General features: G+C 37.9%; 2 long non-coding RNA genes across 2 annotated transcripts; both read right to left on the bottom strand.

Moving 5' to 3' along the window:
• Positions 1-595: 595 nt before the first annotated feature.
• LOC131611553 (uncharacterized) lies at positions 596-2,405 on the bottom strand. Its single transcript, XR_009286986.1, has 3 exons — positions 2,336-2,405; positions 2,194-2,263; positions 596-808 (listed from the first exon to the last, which is right to left on the bottom strand). It is a non-coding gene; the product is annotated as an uncharacterized LOC131611553 (long non-coding RNA).
• A 5,050-nt stretch (positions 2,406-7,455) lies between these two features.
• On the bottom strand, positions 7,456-9,268 carry LOC131611554 (uncharacterized). The gene is made up of 3 exons (XR_009286987.1): positions 9,199-9,268; positions 9,054-9,123; positions 7,456-7,668 (listed from the first exon to the last, which is right to left on the bottom strand). It is a non-coding gene; the product is annotated as an uncharacterized LOC131611554 (long non-coding RNA).
• Positions 9,269-14,837: the final 5,569 nt, after the last annotated feature.

Raw genomic sequence — 14,837 nt, forward strand, 5'->3', positions numbered from 1 at the left:
TTCATCAGGCCTTTCGAAGAAAGCGTTCTGCTCTTCGACTGCCCCATTGTTCAGCACATAATAACACACAGGTCTGTGTCTTGCCATCTCTTCCTCATCAGCTTCCTCACAATCCTTAACTTCTGTTTCTTGGTTAAACTCATGAGGGAGTACTGACACAACATTGCAATTTAAGTTTATCGACGATACTCCGTCTGAGTCGAAATCGTTTTTCATCCTATTCTCTTCCTTCCAAGGGCTGGAATGCATTTTTTCTTCTTCTTTCTCATTTTCATAATCGAACAGCTTACGCTCCACTAGAGGTTTATTTGTCCTTGCCCCCTGCATTGGGATTTGATTGCTACTTGATTCTCCAGTCTCCCTTGGTTTGTAATCCTTTTGGGCTTTCTTTGTAACACCCCAAATTCTACCCAACGTTTACGATAAAATAATCAGAGTAATTTCAAAATTCAACAATCATTGGGATATCACATTCCACCTAAACACAAAACTCAATTGCACATTTGCAAAAAAGAGATACATAACACCTATAAGGATAAATTCACACCTGGTATAGTCTCAACTCAAACAACTTTCAATTAAAAAAAAACCACGCAGCGGATTATTCAACATAATTCCAACATTAACGAAAACTTAAAACCGTCTTAGCATCTTTCAAGATAAACAACATAATCAAAACAATTCTTTTAAAATAAAACAACTGAAACAGCAAAAGAAATCATTCAAGCGTTCATTATCCCCGAGTGCTACGTATCAGAGCAATGAAACCCTCACGAACTAAACGATAACGGCTACTCTCCTTGATTACCTGCATGTTACCAACAGAGAGTAACATTCAAACAGAAGGGGTGAGATATCAAAAATTATAAACAAAAGTATGATAATTAATAAATTAGATTCGAATCATACAATATTCACAACTTCACAACATTCACCACACAACCATTCAATATTCAACGTAAACAACTTCATCGACATGATTCAAATGCGACTCCAACTGATGCAAATGCATGTGGTACCATTTGGAGTAAAACTCCCAACTTAAACATTATGCCAGATTATTAGGGCATTTCAACTTAATCAGATTGCCATTACGGCCAACTTAAACGGGTGCCAATCTCGGCCAACTTAATCAATGCGAATGTATGCGACTTATGAATGATATTCAGTCAACAACAGCACAACACAACTCGAACACCAACAACAAAATCAGCAACTTGAACCGCAACTTAAACAACATTCAACTTTGGCTATTTAAGCCTACAACAAAAATTTGTCCGAATCCGGGACAATTCAACTTAATCGACTGTACCTGCGAGTCCACGCATTCAATTTAAATTTAACATGATAAACACAATTCACGTATCTACTCGTATACACGAACTACCTCGTAAATTTCGGTTCGTTTCCGAGTAATTATTAACTAGCTCCTACAAATTTTATTATACTAATATAATAATATCCCTGTGTTCAAAATTATACTGTGAACAAAATTTCCACTCTATTATTACATATATCAGTATCTATTATTGACCTGCTATCACTATTTCATGTTTCTACTAAATTATAAATTAACTAGTTTCTATATACTACTGGTACCACTTTTCTACTAGTATATTTAATTTCTCATTATGTCATATTATATTAAATCAACTAATACTCATTAAATCAACTATTATTATAATACTATCAAATCCATCTACTAGTAGTCTTCTAGTTCAATTATAAATATATATTAAAACTAAGTTTTCATTCAAATATTCATACTATATACTATTTATATATTATATCATTATACATACCTGCTACTATTAATGCATTAGAAACAAGTCTCCATTCCAATGATTCAAGTAATAGAATATATATATGTTTTCACGAAATGACCACACAGTAAAACCAAGAAGCAACACAACCGGTCCCACCTATAGCTAGGCCTCGTTTGGATATCCCTTAACAGTCTTGAATTTCACCTTACCCATTAGGATTCAACCAAACACAACTCAGCCACTTAAACTATATTTTGTTCCATCGATGCAACTCAGTATCAAACCCAGAAAATCAATTTCAATTTAACACAAAAAAACGCAGCAATCAACAATAATTTCATGAACACATAAGCAAATATTATACAACCCAGAATCCCATCTAAAAACCATCATACAATCTATTATAATAATCAAACCCCACCCTTACCTGATTGGATTGAAGAGAGCTCTAAACACTCCACTCGGTCGAATTTCGCGGATCTAACAGGACCCTAATTCTGCAATTGATAAACTAATATTAATTTTCTAGTTTTTTTTATACTAATTCCATGGAAATCAATTGATTTTACCTGGTGTTTTTCTCCTGGTTGAAACTAGCCTTCAGACCCTCGGTTCCTCTTTCTGCTCTTCAGTTTCTACGTGAATTTTCTCTGCTAGGGTACTGAGTTATTTTGTTTTGTTTACCACTACTTCCCACTAACTCTTTCTACGGGCCACTTAAATAATGGGTTTCTAAATTCATTTTGGGTTCACTAAATAATACACCTATTTCTACTACTACACCCACTTTTATTTATTTTAATAAGTTCTACTAAAATTAATACTAGATCTAATATTAATTTCTCGGCTAATCTTACCAGACTATCAATTTAACAACTTACACCGCATATTCAACATAATCAACAATTAAGAAGAAATAATATTCGATAATATTTAATTGAAATATTTAATTAAATACAGGCGTTACAACTCTCCCCCACTTAAGAGATTTTCGTCCTCGAAAATTTACCTGATTCAAACAACTCGGGGTAGGAGTCTCGCATCTTGCTCTCCAATTCCCACGTTATGCTTTCCCCAGCTGCTCCCAACCAAACAACTTTCACCAATGAAATCTCTTTTCCTCTCAAAGTCTTCATTTCCCGATCCGCGATCCTTACGGGCTTAGTTTCCACAGTGAGATTATCTCGCACTTGTATGTCATCCATCTGTACTACATGAGACGGATCTTGAATGTACTTTCGGAGTTGTGACACATGAAACACATCGTGCAAATTAGAAAGAGTTGGCGGCAATGCCACTCGGTAGGCAACTTTTCCCACTCTGTCCAGAATCTGATAGGGACCGATAAAACGAGGAGTGAGCTTCTTAGACTTCAAGGCTCTCCCCACACCAGTCACGGGTGTGACTCTCAAAAACACATGGTCACCAGCTTGAAATTCCAAATCCTTCCTTCTTTTGTCATGATAGCTCTTCTGTCTACTCTGGGAAACTTTCATCTTTTCTCGAATTAACTTCACTTTCTCCGTAGTTTCTCGAACAATCTCTGGTCCAAGTACTACACTTTCTCCAGATTCATGCCAACATAACGGAGTCCTACACCTCCGACCATACAACGCTTCAAAAGGAGCCATTCCAATACTAGAATGGTGACTATTATTATAAGTAAATTCGATCAATGGAAGATAGGTATCCCACGAACCTCCTTGCTCGAGAACACATGCTCTCAACAAATCCTCCAACGATTGAATAGTCCTCTCTGTCTGACCATCTGTCTGCGGATGATACGCCGAACTCAATCTCAACTTAGAACCCAAACTTTCTTGCAAACTCTTCCAAAAATCAGAAGTAAATCTCGGATCTCTATCTGACACAATACACAGAGGAACGCCATGCAACTTCACAATCACTCTGGTGTAGATCTCTGCCAACTTTGCAACTGGATATGTGATGTTAATAGGTATAAAATGAGCTGACTTTGTAAGCCTATCAACAATCACCCATATCGAATCATATCCTCTTGCAGTATTAGGTAACCCCGTCACGAAATCCATCGAAATGCTATCCCATTTCCATTCTGGAATTTCTAAAGGCTGCATCAACCCCGCAGGCTTCTGGTGTTCAACTTTCGATTTTTGACAAGTCAAACACGCATACACAAACCGTGCCACATCTTCCTTCATTCCTGGCCACCAAAATATCTTCTTTAAATCCTGATACATTTTAGTAGCTCCAGGATGGATACTCAAGTTACTCCTGTGACCTTCTTCTAGAATCATTCTCCTCATATCATCATCCTCAGGAATACAAATTCGATCCTGCAGTCTTAACACACCATGCATATCTATCTTAAAGTCACTTTTCTCTGATTGGCCACAACCAGCCATGATGTCCACTAGCTTCACATCCAACTTCTGAGCCTCCTTGATATTATCCAGAAAATCATTATTAACCTTAAGCATCCCCAACTTAATACTTTGCGGTGTTACTTCACAAACTAAACTCATATCTCGGAACTGCTCAATCAATTCCAACTCCTTAACCATCATAGTTGACATATGCAAGGTCTTTCGGCTTAAAGCATCAGCCACAACATTAGCTTTACCTGGATGATAATTCAAACTAAAATCATAATCTTTCAGCAATTCTAACCACCTTCGCTGCCTCATATTCAGCTCTCTCTGATCAAATAGATACTTTAGACTCTTATGGTCACTATAAACTTCAAATCTAGAACCATAAAGATGATGTCTCCAAATTTTTAGCACAAACACAACTGCAGCAAGCTCCAAATCATGCGTAGGGTAGTTCTTTTCATGAATTCTCAACTGCCTCGACGCATAAGCAATAACCTTATCATTCTGCATAAGCACACCACCTAAACCCATGAGAGAAGCATCACAATATACTACAAAAGGTTCTCCCGGATTAGGTAACGTCAAAACCGGAGCCATCGTCAATCTCTTCTTCAATTCTACAAAGCTCTCTTCGCATTGTGTATCCCACACAAAAGCTCTACCTTTACAAGTCAACTTGGTCAACGGAAGTGCCAACTTAGAGAACCCTTCGATAAACCGTCTGTAGTAACCGGCTAAACCCAAGAAACTTCTAATCTCAGTAGCTGACTTTGGAGATTCCCATTGCAACACAGCATCTACCTTAGATGGATCTACAGCAATGCCACTACCAGATATGACATGACCAAGAAAACTGACTTCTTTCAACCAGAATTCACACTTGGACAGCTTTGCATACAACTTTCTTCCTTTCAGCACTTGCAACACCGTCCTCAAATGATCCACATGCTCTTCTTCTGACTTAGAATATATCAAGATGTCGTCTATGAACACTACGACAAACTGATCCAAATATTCTCGGAAGATACGGTTCATATACTCCATGAATACTCCCGGTGCGTTAGTAACACCGAATGGCATCACAGAATATTCATAGTGTCCATACCTCGTTCTGAATGCCGTCTTCTGAATATCTTCATCTCTTACTTTAATCTGATGATAACCCGATCTTAGATCAATCTTGCTAAATACACTGGCACCTACCAATTGGTCCATCAAATCATCTATTCTTGGTAGCGGATACCTGTTCTTAATCGTTACTTTATTTAGCTGTCTGTAATCAACACAGAGCCTCATACTTCCATCTTTCTTCTTTACCAACAGCACTGGAGCTCCCCACGGTGATACACTTGGTCTGACAAACTTCTTCTCAAGTAATTCCTCCAGTTGCTTCTTTAATTCAGCCAATTCGGATGCAGACATTCTGTATGGTGCCATAGAAACAGGTCTGGTACCAGGTACAAGATCAATTGCAAATTCAACTTCTCTTTCTGGAGGTACATCAGGAATCTCATCAGGGAAAACTTCAGGAAACTCACGCACCACCTGCAACTCATCAATTATAGCTTGATTCTCAATTGACAATGTTGCCATTAATGAGAACATCTCAGCTTCTTCCTTCAACAACTGTCGCAACTGCTTAGGCGACACCAACCCAGCTTCTTCCTCTTCAACAGTTGAAAACCTCACAGTCTTGTTATAACAATTAATATGAACACAGTTATACTCTAACCAGTTCATCCCTAAAATTACATCCAACCCACTTAACGGCAAACAAACTAAATCAACAACGAAGTTCCTATCGAATATCGACAAAGGACACTTCAAACATACTAGAGAAGTAGTCACTGATCCTTTAGCTGGAATCTCAACTACCATCTCACCATTCATAGAAGATAACACAAGACCCAATCTTTTAACGCAATCAGCAGCAATAAAACAATGAGTAGCACCAGTATCAATAATAGTGATTAAAGGAGTACTATTTATGAAACATGTACCTCTGATAAGTCTGTCCTCATTCGGTGTCTGAGTTCCAGCCAAAGCAAACACTCTTCCACCAGCTTGTGCCTTCTTTGGTTTCGAACACTGACTTCCAATGTGTCCTTCTTCACCGCAGTTAAAACAAACCATTTCCTTATGCTTACAATCTGACATAGCGTGTCCCATCTTACCACAACGAAAACATTTCTTCACCTCAATGTTACACGCAGTACTCTTATGTCCAGGTTTCCCGCAATTGAAACAAACTACATTAGGAGGAGCACCTCCCCCACTAGATCTCTGACCCTGCGTAAATCTCTGTTTACCTTTACCAGCTGGAGCATCATATGGTTTGCCACGGTTCTGTTGATTCTTGCCTCTCCTGTCAGTAACAACCTTGTAATGAGCATTGTTATCTTCTTCAAAGATCCTGCAACTATCAACCAAATTAGGAAAGATACGAATCTTCTGATACCCAACAGCTTTCTTGATCTCAGAGCGCAATCCGTTCTCAAACTTGATGCACTTCGAAAACTCAGCACCTGCTCCATCATAATACGGGTAGAACTTAGCCAACTCAGTGAACTTTGCAGCATATTCAGTCACTGACATATTCCCCTGTTTGAGCTCAAGAAACTCAATCTCTTTCTTACCCCGAACATCTTCAGGATAATACTTTCTCAGAAATTCCCTGCGGAACACATCCCAAGTGATCTCTTCACATGCCGCCTCCAATCTCTGGCGAGTCTCTAGCCACCAATCATCAGCTTCGACTGCTAGCATGTGAGTACCATAACGAACCTTTTGCGCTGGAGTGCAATCCATCACACGGAAGATCCTCTCAATCTCCTTCAACCATTCCAATGCGCCATCAGGGTCATGCTTTCCTTTGAAGACCGGCGGATTCTCCCTCTGGAAGGTAGCCAAACTACGAGATCCAGTATTCTCATCGGCATTTGGTTGATTTGCCAAAACTTGAGCCACAGCCTCCAAAGCAGCAGCAATCGCGGCATCGTTTCTACCAGCCATCTCAACTAAGCACTGCACGTAAACAACAGTCAGATAAAGTAATTAACAATACTCGATCGTTAACTAACTACGACTTGACAACTGGCCGGACAGACCGACCTGCTCTGATACCACTAAATGTAACACCCCAAATTCTACCCAACGTTTACGATAAAATAATCAGAGTAATTTCAAAATTCAACAATCATTGGGATATCACATTCCACCTAAACACAAAACTCAATTGCACATTTGCAAAAAAGAGATACATAACACCTATAAGGATAAATTCACACCTGGTATAGTCTCAACTCAAACAACTTTCAATTAAAAAAAAACCACGCAGCGGATTATTCAACATAATTCCAACATTAACGAAAACTTAAAACCGTCTTAGCATCTTTCAAGATAAACAACATAATCAAAACAATTCTTTTAAAATAAAACAACTGAAACAGCAAAAGAAATCATTCAAGCGTTCATTATCCCCGAGTGCTACGTATCAGAGCAATGAAACCCTCACGAACTAAACGATAACGGCTACTCTCCTTGATTACCTGCATGTTACCAACAGAGAGTAACATTCAAACAGAAGGGGTGAGATATCAAAAATTATAAACAAAAGTATGATAATTAATAAATTAGATTCGAATCATACAATATTCACAACTTCACAACATTCACCACACAACCATTCAATATTCAACGTAAACAACTTCATCGACATGATTCAAATGCGACTCCAACTGATGCAAATGCATGTGGTACCATTTGGAGTAAAACTCCCAACTTAAACATTATGCCAGATTATTAGGGCATTTCAACTTAATCAGATTTCCATTACGGCCAACTTAAACGGGTGCCAATCTCGGCCAACTTAATCAATGCGAATGTATGCGACTTATGAATGATATTCAGTCAACAACAGCACAACACAACTCGAACACCAACAACAAAATCAGCAACTTGAACCGCAACTTAAACAACATTCAACTTTGGCTATTTAAGCCTACAACAAAAATTTGTCCGAATCCGGGACAATTCAACTTAATCGACTGTACCTGCGAGTCCACGCATTCAATTTAAATTTAACATGATAAACACAATTCACGTATCTACTCGTATACACGAACTACCTCGTAAATTTCGGTTCGTTTCCGAGTAATTATTAACTAGCTCCTACAAATTTTATTATACTAATATAATAATATCCCTGTGTTCAAAATTATACTGTGAACAAAATTTCCACTCTATTATTACATATATCAGTATCTATTATTGACCTGCTATCACTATTTCATGTTTCTACTAAATTATAAATTAACTAGTTTCTATATACTACTGGTACCACTTTTCTACTAGTATATTTAATTTCTCATTATGTCATATTATATTAAATCAACTAATACTCATTAAATCAACTATTATTATAATACTATCAAATCCATCTACTAGTAGTCTTCTAGTTCAATTATAAATATATATTAAAACTAAGTTTTCATTCAAATATTCATACTATATACTATTTATATATTATATCATTATACATACCTGCTACTATTAATGCATTAGAAACAAGTCTCCATTCCAATGATTCAAGTAATAGAATATATATATGTTTTCACGAAATGACCACACAGTAAAACCAAGAAGCAACACAACCGGTCCCACCTATAGCTAGGCCTCGTTTGGATATCCCTTAACAGTCTTGAATTTCACCTTACCCATTAGGATTCAACCAAACACAACTCAGCCACTTAAACTATATTTTGTTCCATCGATGCAACTCAGTATCAAACCCAGAAAATCAATTTCAATTTAACACAAAAAAACGCAGCAATCAACAATAATTTCATGAACACATAAGCAAATATTATACAACCCAGAATCCCATCTAAAAACCATCATACAATCTATTATAATAATCAAACCCCACCCTTACCTGATTGGATTGAAGAGAGCTCTAAACACTCCACTCGGTCGAATTTCGCGGATCTAACAGGACCCTAATTCTGCAATTGATAAACTAATATTAATTTTCTAGTTTTTTTTTTTATACTAATTCCATGGAAATCAATTGATTTTACCTGGTGTTTTTCTCCTGGTTGAAACTAGCCTTCAGACCCTCGGTTCCTCTTTCTGCTCTTCAGTTTCTACGTGAATTTTCTCTGCTAGGGTACTGAGTTATTTTGTTTTGTTTACCACTACTTCCCACTAACTCTTTCTACGGGCCACTTAAATAATGAGTTTCTAAATTCATATTGGGTTCACTAAATAATACACCTATTTCTACTACTACACCCACTTTTATTTATTTTAATAAGTTCTACTAAAATTAATACTAGATCTAATATTAATTTCTCGGCTAATCTTACCAGACTATCAATTTAACAACTTACACCGCATATTCAACATAATCAACAATTAAGAAGAAATAATATTCGATAATATTTAATTGAAATATTTAATTAAATATAGGCGTTACATTCTTCATCCTCTGGTGCCTTCTCCATTGTGATCTGGACATAGGATTTTTGCCTTTGTAGTTCTCCAACCTGTACATCTCTCGATTGGAAGTCTGGAATTGCTTCCTATATGCCATTGCAATTCTTCCTCCTTGATCCCAACTTCGCCATTTGTTGGTTCTGGCACCAGCTTGCATCCATCTATCCTTGGGTATGTCGGTAGGAACTTTGAATGTGACCCTTCGAGCTCTAGGATGTGGGCTGTCAGGCCTCCTTGATGGGGTCCTGATATCGAACCCATACAAGTTGGGACGAAGTCCTTGAGTTTCAGATACTTCCACCATGTTGACGTCAAATGGTTCACACAAGTTAGTGTCAGCCACACTCAAAGGATCTGTGTCAACCTTCATATGGTTCTTGGTTTTGTCAGCAAATTTCAGACGTCCATCCTTGATAGCATTCTGAATTAAATCCCTGAAAAGAAAACATTGTGAAGTTTTATGGCCTAAAAAACCGTGATATTTGCAAAAACCTCGCTTCTTCCGTTGTTCTAACGGAGGAATTTTTGAATTGGGAGGTACTATTATCTGGCCATCTTTTACTAATAAATCAACTATTTTGTCACATTTAGTGACATCAAATGTATAAGTTTTCTTAGGAAATATATCGCCTTTATCATTCTCTACTGGATTTTTTCCATTAGAAGGGGTGAGCAATTTGCAAGAATAAGGTGGCGCCTCTTTTAACTCAGCAAGATCTATTTCGACCTCTTCCATACCGTATGAATCTTCAAAAGGTTCGCCATCAACGTCGTCTGCTTCGACGTATGCTACTCTCTCCTTCTTATAACTTTTACTTGCTCTGGCCTTTTCTGCTTTTAATCGTTCGACTTGTCGAACCCTGTCTGCCAATTGGGCCATATCTCTTAGGTATTGAGTATTCAGTTTCTTTCGAATTGAATAATCTAGGCCACCTGCAGCCATTTCAACTAATTCGTGCTCTGGGACAGTCGTGAAGCATCTTGACTTCAACAAACGGAACCTGTTTAAGTAATCATCTATAGATTCCGTGAACTTCCTCTTGATGCTAGCCAATTCTTTCAGACTTATCTTGGTTTGACCCATGTAAAATTGTTCATGGAATAATCTCTCGAAGTGTGCCCATGCATCTATGGAATTTGGGGGCAACGTAGTGAACCAAACAAAAACATTTTTTGTTAGCGAACTAGGGAAGTATTTAATCCTTAAATCCTCGTTCCCTGCTAGATCCCCTGCTTCCGTCAGATATCTGGCTATGTGCTCCACGGTAGACTCATTGGTGTCCCCTGAAAATTTAGTAAATTTGGGTACTTTGGTACCCCTTGGCAATTCCGTTTGCATGATATATTCTGCTATTGGGGATGTATAATTTGGGCGTCGAAGCCCGGTATTAAGGCCATTGTTAGCCATTATTCTCTCTATCATGGCAGTGAGATTGTTCTATGTTGCCAAATTGTCTCTCCTAACCCTATGGACCACTTCGTTAGGATGTTCGTTTCTTCTTACTACAACCAGATTAGGCTGTTGCTGGGCAACTGCTTGTTGGCCAACGTTAATCGTTTGCCTTCGAGTTTCTAAGTCTATCACTTGGTTTTGCTCGACTGGTGTTGATCTAGATGGTGGTGCTGTGGCTCGAACTTGTTCTAGAATGGGTTCCCCTTCCTGATAAGTTGATTGGTTGTTCCTTCGTCTATTTTGTGGAACTCCTAAAAAATCTGCCATTCGATTTATTTGAGATGATATTTTTTGGAAAGTTTCCACATTATCCTGGTTAGTCCTAGCAATGTTTGTTGCTAACGGATTCAAGATGGAGCCCAATTCTTTGGCAAGAGTTCCTAACATATCATGGTTACTTGCATCCATTTCCTGTCGAAATGCTGCTTGACTATTTGTGGTAAAAGGGGGTATTTGGGCAGAGAAGCCAGTATTCTGTGCGCTTTGACCTATCGAACTGACATTCGGCGAAAATGCCGTCGGGTTAGTTGTAGTGTATGTAGGCCCTGATCCTCGTAATCCTGTCATTTATGAATATGGCATTCCATATGGATTGTTGGGTCTCTAACCTTCGAAAGTCGATGATGGTCCTGGGGAAAATAACTGACTTGCAGCGTTTGTCGAGAAAGGTGGTATCTCGCTTGCGCTAATGAATGGAGGCGCGGTGGTCGAACTCGAAACTGGTACAGTCCCTGTTGTCCCTGTAGTATTTTCGGGTATCGCCTGGGAACTACCTATGGGTTCAGATCCTGTCGAAACTGGTATAGCCTGCGCCTCTTGAGTAGAAGTCGAAACGTGCGTAGAATTTGTCGCTACTGTTCCTGACCCTTGTGGGGGATCTTGATTTCCCCCTCCACTGGTCACATTGACCATTTTCTTGTTGTACCTTCGTCTAGGAATCTGTTGTGCACTGTTGGTTAATTTACCGTTCCTAAGGTTCATACAAGGTCTTGATATTTTCTAGACAATCTGTTTGACACCGTCCTACTGGGCGTGCCAATTTGTTTACGGTGATTTCCGGTAAACAACCGCTAGTCTTCCAAACTATAATAAATATGATTTGGTTACTCGCAGGATCGACTAGATTGATCCTAGGACATAGTCAAAAAGGTTGTTATTCATGATAGTTCGAATTATGTCTATGGTTGGCTTGTCTCGAAATAAGAAATACTTAATCAAAAAAATAAAGATTAGCAATCACCTTGTTATACACGTAAATATAACATCAGCGAAGGGTAAGATAAAGATAAAATATAAGACAAAACTGTAAAGTGCAAGAATCTTAAAGTGTAGAAACTTAAATGCTTCGAAACTAAATAGAATGAAAATAAAGAGTGCAGGAATGTAAATGACAGAAAGTAAACGAAATGCAGTAATATCAAAAGATACTTGAATAAAGAAAGATACAAATGTATTTAAAATGGTGTTGGTGTCATACGTACATTTCTCAGCGAAACTCGTTCTCTTAACACTTGATACTTGAGCAGTATGTGAGTGATTTGTACAAAATGAACACACGGAATCCTAATACTAAGACCCTTATTTATACTAAATTTGACCCTAACGGTCCTACACTAATCTGATGCCACGTTACTCACGAGAATCTTTGGGATGCCATCTGTCTTTGTGCAGTTATATAAACTACTTCGAAATTCAAATCCTCCCGCCTGAATCCTCTTTCGACGCGTGGCAACGTAATCAGAATCGAGAATGCCACGAAAATACGATAAGCTTCAGTACTTTACATATTTCGTAAAAACGTTTAAGTCCCCAAAGATGATTCTTTTCGAATTTAGCTTCAGTGCTAACTGTCTTCGTTCCAACTTAAACCATCATTCTCGAACATGGCCATCAGTAGCCATTTTTTATCTCAAAGATGGTCATCAGTAACCATCTTCCTTCGAATTTCAAACCTTCGAAGGATATTCTTCCCAAACGAAATCTTCAGCTAACACACTCATTCTTGTAATGTTCTGGCTCCTTGCATTCATAGCATGTTACCTTCTTCTTGTCAGATCTTCTGTGTTTAGAAGATTCTCCTCTTTCGGGCCTTTTGGAACTTCTGAAGTTCTTGAACTTTCTTTGCTTACTCTTCCAGAGTTGATTTACTCTTCTGGAGATCATAGTGTTAGAACAAGATTTTTTCTGATCAATATTCTTGTTTTGATGATAACAATATATATGAATTTTGTATAAGACAATGTGGTACTCTAATCCCTTGCATTTTCCATTTCAGGAAATATATATAGAGTATGCACAATTCAGCGCTAAGAAGCACTGTCTCAGAAGGTTCAAGATTGCAACATCAGAAAATGATCTCGCAAGACATCAGAAGATGGTCAAGCAGAATCAGAACATGGTCTATGAAGCATCAGAAGAACATGAAGTCAGAAGCAGAAGCACTGAAGTTCTTATGGTATCACGCTCAAGCACTTCTAAGTCTGAAGACAAGAAGATGCTCTACACCAAGTTGAATGACTCTGATATTCAAACGTTGTATTCACAAATCCGAGATCAGAAGAAAGTACAAGATGACAGGCTATTAAGTCTAATCTCTGACTAACAAAAGGAACGTTAGAAGCTACAAAAGCCAAAGTCAGTAAAAGCAGCAAAAGCATGGCTCGAGGTAGTTAATAAAAGTGTGAAACATTAAATGCAGCATTGTACTATTCACGCAATGCATTAAATGCAACCCAACGGGCATCTTCTCAAACGCCTATAAATATGGAAGTTCTGATCAGAAGCAGTAACACAACTCTTGCAAAATACTGAAGCGCTGTCAAATTAAAAGCTCACGAACTTCATCTTCAACCTCACAAACTCTTGTAATATTTAGTGAGTGTTAAGCTTAGAACTTAAGAGAAATATCACAGTTGTGATTATAGATTTCTAAGAAGCAACTCAAACTCTGTCAAATTAAAAGCTCACGAACTTCATCTTCAACCTCACAAACTCTTGTAATATTTAGTGAGTGTTAAGCTTAGAACTTAAGAGAAATATCACAGTTGTGATTATAGATTTCTAAGAAGCAACTCAAACTCTTGTAAACATTTATTTTACACTGATTGTAAAAGGTTCCTAGAGTGATCAGTTAGATCAGTAGACTCTAGAAGACTTAGAGGTTATCTAAGCAGTGATTTCCTAGAGTGATCAGGTTGTGATCAGTATACTCTAGAAGACTTAGAGGTTATCTAAGTGGAAAACCATTGTAATCAGATTGATTAGTGGATTAAATCCCCAGTTGAGGTAAATCACTCTAAGGGAGTGGACTGGAGTAGTTTCGTTAACAACGAACCGGGATAAAAATAATTGTGTTCATTGTTTTTATCTTAAGAGTTTTTAAAGTCACACTTATTCAAACCCCCCCCCCCTCCTAAGTGTTTTTCTATCCTTCAATTGGCATCAGAGCGCCAGTTCTAGGTGCAAGCACTTAATCGTGTTAGATAAAAGATTCAGGGAGAAAAACACTAAGTCAATATGGTTGATCCATCAACAGCTGCATCAACTGCTACACCTGTTTCTAATGATCAAAACAACAGTGGAAATGGAAATGGATATTCTAGACCACCAGTATTTGATGGTGAAAACTTTGAATACTGGAAAGATAGACTTGAAAGTTACTTTCTTGGTCTAGATGGTGACTTATGGGATCTACTTGCGGATGGTTACAGACATCCTATAAAGGCTAGTGGAGTAAAGATGTCAAGACAAGAAATGAGTGATGATCAA

The sequence above is a fragment of the Vicia villosa genome, linkage group LG6 (genome assembly GCF_029867415.1).
Source record: "Vicia villosa cultivar HV-30 ecotype Madison, WI linkage group LG6, Vvil1.0, whole genome shotgun sequence".
In the NCBI taxonomy this organism is placed as follows: Eukaryota; Viridiplantae; Streptophyta; class Magnoliopsida; order Fabales; family Fabaceae; genus Vicia; species Vicia villosa.